We start from the raw sequence: 6,436 nt of genomic DNA on the forward strand, positions 1-6,436 counted from the left end.
CACAACAATGCCGAGGTCTGCTATATGGTCTCCCTGAGAATATAGCTAGCTACGTAGTTGTCCAGAAATATTTTTTAAAACATTATTTTGTGAATGACAATACTGAATGGAAATTGGATCACATAACACATTATGCTGGCATGGCAGCCAATTGATTACATATAGCAGAACACTGTTCATTAAATGGAAAAAAATGCATTATGTACACTACTGACAGTGAGTCTCACACATCAGTGACCAGACTTCTGGGTGGTGAAAAGGAACAACTAACATTACAGTATACATCAGCTCAGGCTCCAGAACAGAGGAGACGTCATTCCTGAAAATTCTAACCCACAATACAATTTTTGTACTTTCCAGTACTTGCCTGGCTATACATGCAGATCGTACCTATCTCAATCGCACAATCGAAGCTAATACCTACCACTATAAAAGGTGAGAAACGGACCAATTGCTGCAAATAGCGCTTGCATGGCTGCAAAACCACCATTGTCTACATCGGTGGTAGTAGCAGCCTGGCAACCATAACTCACGGGTGGCTGTTATTGCCACCTGCCTACCGGTGTACATAGAGCTGGCCTACTTTTTAATTAGTGCGCACTTCTGGAAAGGGAAAAAGAAAATTAACTAGGCAGATGCTAGCAGCATCGTGGGGTGAGCCTGAAGGGAATAAGTGTTTTATATTAGTATAGGTCATAATTGAATGTTGGTCTTATTATCTAGCCATTCATACTAATGGAAGATATGCACATTATATAAAAGTACGGGGTTGAAATGTGGTTTGAGCACCAGTAGGAAAAAGGACAGGAAAAGCACAGGTAATGTACCATTCACATTGGAATTCATTTAAGGGATTTTCTCCTCTGGCTGGTCATGTTACTGTAGTTGATTGCAATGAATGTCTGATATTTTGCACCTCGGTCATGGTCTGAGGAATCGTTGGAACAAAAGTTCTACATACGTATATCTGGGTTGTTGTGATCTTGTTATGTTTGTAGGTGAATCAGGTTGCTTTACATGTGTAGGTCAGATGGCACGGATACTGTAGGTACATTTGTAAGATGATCATTTTCAGGTAAAGCTGATATATTATCATGATTGATTGTAATATTACTGAAGTATACATTATTTGCTATCAACCACTGCAAGGCAGTCAGTATCTTTGATCGTCGCACACATATAACTGGTGAAATTAACATTTGTTCTACTTTTGACAATCCCTACAAAAGGAAGTGTTAAATGGTTATTAGACATCATGTGTGTGAGGAACATAACTTACAATAAGTTCTGGACCAGGATCCATATTATTAGCAGCAGAAAATAGCTTTGGGACATGGCTATCATTGTGACAATGCCTACAGGGGTAATGTCAATTATTGAAATGCTTGGGAATTTTTCAAGACATATTGAACAGTGTCAATTCAGCATGATATTCTGTAATCTTGGCAATGACTGCAGGGTCACTAATGGCAACTGGCACATGACGTTGGACATGTTGTGATTGGTCCACATTCACATCAGTATTTGCTACTACACCAACATTTGAAGCACTATCAATATAAACACATCATGAAAATGAGTCACAATAGTTGTTAGTATGATATGCACATATAAACCATCTGCAAGAATGTGGTAGTGAATTTAGACCATAATCAGTTCTATTATTTTTATCAGTTGTATAGGATTCAGTTTAATATTTTATGAACAGCAATTACTAATCTATTATACTCAAATATTTTGTGAGTCTTACAAATTTATATATGTGACCGGGCCTGCGATAATAGGGCATGTGGGCACATGATTTTTGCCTACTTTTTCACACTTTCATCACTCATAACTTTTTGTACCATTATGCTATGGTATTGCAATTTTTAGCTCTTAGTTAGCATTTAATTGGCATCATGATGCAAGTTACAGAATGCAAAATGACTATTCCAGTACTGAGATATGATCTGTAGAGTGATGGGGTGTAGTTTGTGCCCACATGCCCTGTTTTCGCAGGCCTGGTCACATATAACAAACGTACTAATTCTGCCTTCTCTGCTGTATGATTGTGTCCCTTTACTCTTGTGTAAATTGAGCACGTCTTCTCTGATATTCTCTGTCTCTCCTTCGTCTTTCTTCTGCTACCTGTGAAGTTTCTCGATCTCTTCTCAATCTATAGCTACTGCTCTCTTCTCTAAGGCGTTCTTCCCTGTCCATCATGGACAACCAAGCTTATTTCATGGTCGACAACACGTGCCGCGACGTGGTAGACGAGATGAGCAGTACTGTAATCTACGCCGCTTATTTTTCCGTGACATGGTCGATGACACGAGCATATATGGAAGTGCCGTAGTCTACGCCGTTTATTTTTCCGTGACATGGTCGATGACACGAGCATATATGGAAGTGCTGTAATCTACGCCGTTACATGGTCGATGACACGAGCATATATGGAAGTGCTGTAATCTTCGCCGTTTACTGTACCGTGGCATGGAGTATAGTGGGCATTAATTCGGTATGTTTTCCGATTTCTTTTGTAATTGTTTGCGCATGGTTGATGACACGAATTTACGTGGGCGACTCGCTAGTGTGGGGCTCGCCCCAATGATCAAACGCGTAGGCGGCTGAGGACGAGAATTGAACCGAGCGAATTGAACCGAGCGAATTGAACACAATAAAGTCCATAATTTGCTGACTGACGATTGTGAAATCAGAAAGAAGGAAACCTACAAATGAGATGTTGCCGCGATCTTACGCTCGGACGATATTTATTGGCATTGTATTGTTTTCAGGATGTGCGTTCATCATGGCGTTGCTTCGGTCGTCACGGTCTCAAACAACCACAAATGCTCAGAGCGAGGTTATTAACGAAGAAAGCTGGACCTATGTATTTCCTGAAGGGAGGATCCCAGAAGAGGACCGTACTACGTCGGTAACCGAAGTCCACAAGCCCACATTTACTCAAGACACAGAAACTGGCGTAGCTACTCCAGAGGGTGGAACCACTACACAAAACACAAAAGGCGACACCACTACTCAAGACAAAGAAGCCAGCACCACTATGCAAAAAAAAGATAGCAAGCAAGCACATACTGTGGTCCCAGATCTACTTACACAGCAAACAATTGACAAAATTAAGAAGTTCTCATTTTTCCTAGGACATCCACACAGTGGACACAGCATAGTTGGTACTATAATTGACAGTCATCCTCATGTTGTGATGGCACATGAAGCTGATATATTTTCAAGAGTCCAGAAGTGGAAGGAATGTAATAAAACAACAATATTTAATACCATTTGGAAGACTGTTCGTACAGGCACAATATTACAGGTACAAACCTTAAAGGGCTACACCCTTGATATTGATGATGTGTACCAGAACACCTACCAGGATTACATAGATGTTATTGGAGATAAAAAGGGAGGGTGGACTGCACAAGTTTTATTAGGCAATCCTGGACAGTGGGAAACTGTGTTTAACAGAATAAGAACTGCCGTCAACTTACCAATGAAAGTTTTCCACGTTATCAGAAATCCATATGATAATGTTGCTAGCAAAGTACTTTGTGATTACAGTGGAGATTTAAGGTTATATGGAAAGCGTAGAGTGAGTAATGAAACGTATGCAGTGAACTCACGTATGTTAGATAACTATATGAGAAATTATTTTGCAGTCTTCCAAGCCATTGAAAATGCCAAACAGGAATACAAACTTGACGTGCTAGAAGTACATGGCAGTGACCTCGTAGCTAACCCAAAGAAAAGTATCAGTGGAATGTTTGACTTTTTGGGAGTTTCTGTTTCTGATGAGTTATTGAACATTTGTAGTAAAAAAGTGTTTCCAAAAGAATCTAAACTCCGGTACAAAATAAAATGGCAAAATGAACAGATATCAACGATGAAGAATAACATGCAAAAGTTTGCTAGTTTGCAAAGGTACACTGACTTTGATTCATGATTTGTGACGTATTGTGTTTACGTACAAAGCTATGTACTTCATAAAATAAAACAATTTTAAATGTGGTATATTAATATAGATTTTATGGTATTTAAATTACATTATTTACTGTTGATTTTAGCTATTACAAATAATTGTAGTCAAAAGATCTTTAATTTTCAACTGGTGCAAACTTGAATAGACTTTACTAATTGTACTGAATAGCACTGAATACTCTTGTCTTGTGTATTGTTGACGCGTGCAGTGTTAGTATGATTACGTCATAATTCCAGTTGAGTGATGTGACTGAGCATGGTGGTAACACTACTCCTATTGTTGTACATTGCATACCTAGCAGTAGTCACTACATTGGATCTAGGAGTCCACAAGATGAAGCATATTCAAACTAGCGAGGTGGCTAGCATCAATTTTTGAGAAAATCGTTACAAAATGGTCAAATGCTTTGCTGAAGTTTTGTTGAAATATTTTGATGATTTAAGAATAGTGCTCAATGCCTAAATTTTGGTTTTTGTATGAAAATACGGCATAACACTCCCAAGCATTGTGACAATACAGCGCAACTATTGTATTATTGCATCAAATTATGACCGGCTGGGAATTTAGTTATCACCCGTTCAGTTTTCTGTGATGTCTATATGAATGCCTGAACCAGGCACTTATTGTCATTGTGTGTTATCTACCCCTGCAGGGTATAGATTTGAAGCAATATGGTACATGCAGCCTACTACAGTATTACTATTTCATTAGTCACACCCTATCCACACCCATCACCATCCATAACTATTAGCCACACCCCACATCATTTGCTTGTATTTAAAAGTAGAGTATAGTTCATGACTTCTAAATGTTTTGCTGTGTATAGCTGTTATGAATAAATTAATTTTGTGCAGTGGCTATTCTAGTGAACCAACATTGGAATGTAGTGCTGCCACGATTATTATATTGATACATCGATAGTATCGGGTGGTGATATGATATAGCCAATCAGTTATATCAATGTATGGTTGCATCGCTTAGTGTAATGATGTGGGGGAGGCCAGACGATGATTTAGTAGCCAGCCTCAAAGTAAACTAACCTGTTTAATATGAATAACTTTTACTTGTGGTAGCTATACATTCAACTCATATTTAACTTACAATGAGGAGTACGTCTATGGTTGTCTTGCAATTGTTGCAATTAGTTATATATCGATTCATACATTGGCATAAACCTATGACAGAGTTTTAATATAGCATGGTAGCACTATAATGGATTGGTATTCAATTACTGTACGTCTGTTTTTGTCATGGCTTGTTCCTTAAAATGGGCAACAATTTTGACATAAAGATTGCATGTGTTTAACCCTAGTTCCTGGTAAAGGATAATTATTATAGCAATGGAATAACAATGTATCATTGTGTAATGATATAGGTACATTAACACACATACATATGGCCTCTGTATACCTCAGACATGTAATAGTTATTGTTACAGTAACACATACCTGTATAAGGACAATTAAGCATCCTCAAATCATGAGGGCTGCAGGAACGTATTACATCAGACAAACTGTGAATGTCATGTCAAGATGAAGCTTACTGAACGCTTGGTGAGTATCTTGCCTACTATAGCAAACTCATGTACCAACACTGGTAACTTATGTCTTCATCTTGGGATCATTATTTGAACCACTGAAGACAAAGATGGACCACTTGTGGCTAGCATTGGTCTGTTTTGCCTCAAGCTAGTCAGCAATTGAAATTACGGTCCCAACACAGAGAGTCAACACTGAGCATGCGTATGTAAGTGCACGCATGCATGTGTATGTGTGTTTTGTGCATGTCTGTTATATAGTGTATGTGTGTGGTGTGATGTGTCTGACTGTAGTGTGGGTCTGTGTCTGTAATAGGGCTGGAACAAATGTACAAATACAACATGCATTCTTCACATTTAGGTTATGTGATTAATAATGAGGTATATCAGCAATGTACACAGCATACTCATTCATCACTACTGACCTACGCACGCACGCACGCACGCACGCACGCACGCACGCACGCACGCACGCACGCACGCACGCACGCACGCACGAAAACTAATAATATATTTACTGAAAGGCAGGTAGTGCTCATGACTGCCTACAATGAAGGTGGTTAATTCATAGCTTGACTGGGAGTTATGTGGGTGATAGACCACAGCCTACATTTGTATAAGTAAGACAGTATTTAGGACATAGTATCCATATGGTCACAATACAATGGTGGTCGTTACCACATGTTTCATATATTATTAAAATTAAAAACTGCACATACAAATCACGAATCAAAGTCAGTGTACCTTTCCAGATTAGCAAAGTTTTGCATGTATTCCTTTACCGTTGATATCTGTTCATCTTGCCATTTTATTTTGTACCGGAGTTTAGATTCTTTTGGAAACACTTTTTTACTACAAATGTTCAATAACTCATCAGAAACAGAAACTCCCAAAAAGTCAAACATTCCACCGATACTTTT

At 38.6% G+C, this 6,436-nt stretch overlaps 1 long non-coding RNA gene across 1 annotated transcript; it reads right to left on the reverse strand.

The window, feature by feature from the left end:
• Positions 1 to 68: 68 nt before the first annotated feature.
• LOC136252337 (uncharacterized) lies at positions 69 to 2,562 on the reverse strand. Its single transcript, XR_010699467.1, has 3 exons — positions 2,027 to 2,562; positions 1,280 to 1,550; positions 69 to 1,220 (listed from the first exon to the last, which is right to left on the reverse strand). It is a non-coding gene; the product is annotated as an uncharacterized lncRNA (long non-coding RNA).
• Between the last annotated feature and the right edge of the window lie 3,874 nt (positions 2,563 to 6,436).

Source organism: Dysidea avara, chromosome 4 (assembly GCF_963678975.1).
Source record: "Dysidea avara chromosome 4, odDysAvar1.4, whole genome shotgun sequence".
Classification (NCBI taxonomy): domain Eukaryota; kingdom Metazoa; phylum Porifera; class Demospongiae; order Dictyoceratida; family Dysideidae; genus Dysidea; species Dysidea avara.